Source organism: Myotis davidii, unplaced genomic scaffold (assembly GCF_000327345.1).
Source record: "Myotis davidii unplaced genomic scaffold, ASM32734v1 scaffold211, whole genome shotgun sequence".
Lineage (NCBI taxonomy): Eukaryota > Metazoa > Chordata > Mammalia > Chiroptera > Vespertilionidae > Myotis > Myotis davidii.
In genome coordinates, this window is record NW_006282523.1 from 280,521 (window position 1) to 280,902 (window position 382).

Consider the following 382-nt stretch of genomic DNA (forward strand, 5'->3'; position numbering starts at 1 on the left):
GTAGGGTCTGCACCCACTCCAGCCCCACCCACTCGTCTCCTACCCACTCAGCCCTGGTTTTCCGGGTGTGGGGGGGGCTTTGAGCTCGGCACAGTTCAGTGGTTAGAAATAAAGGGGAAGGAAGGCCTGGCAGCTGGTTGAGTAGAGAAGACCTGGTTGAGCAGAGAAGACCCCCCCCCCCCTCCACCCCCACCCCATCCTGGCCCTGGTGCAGGTGACACCACGGGTTGCGGAGTCGCTGGCGCTTCTGGTCTGTGGGGAGGAAGAGCATGGGGAGGACAGCTTGGGGAATGGAGAGGCCTGGACTGTGGGAGCCATGGAAGGTCTTTGAGAGAGAGAGTGCCCAAGGCATGGTGGGGGTGGCTTCCAGGCTGTGGTGGGG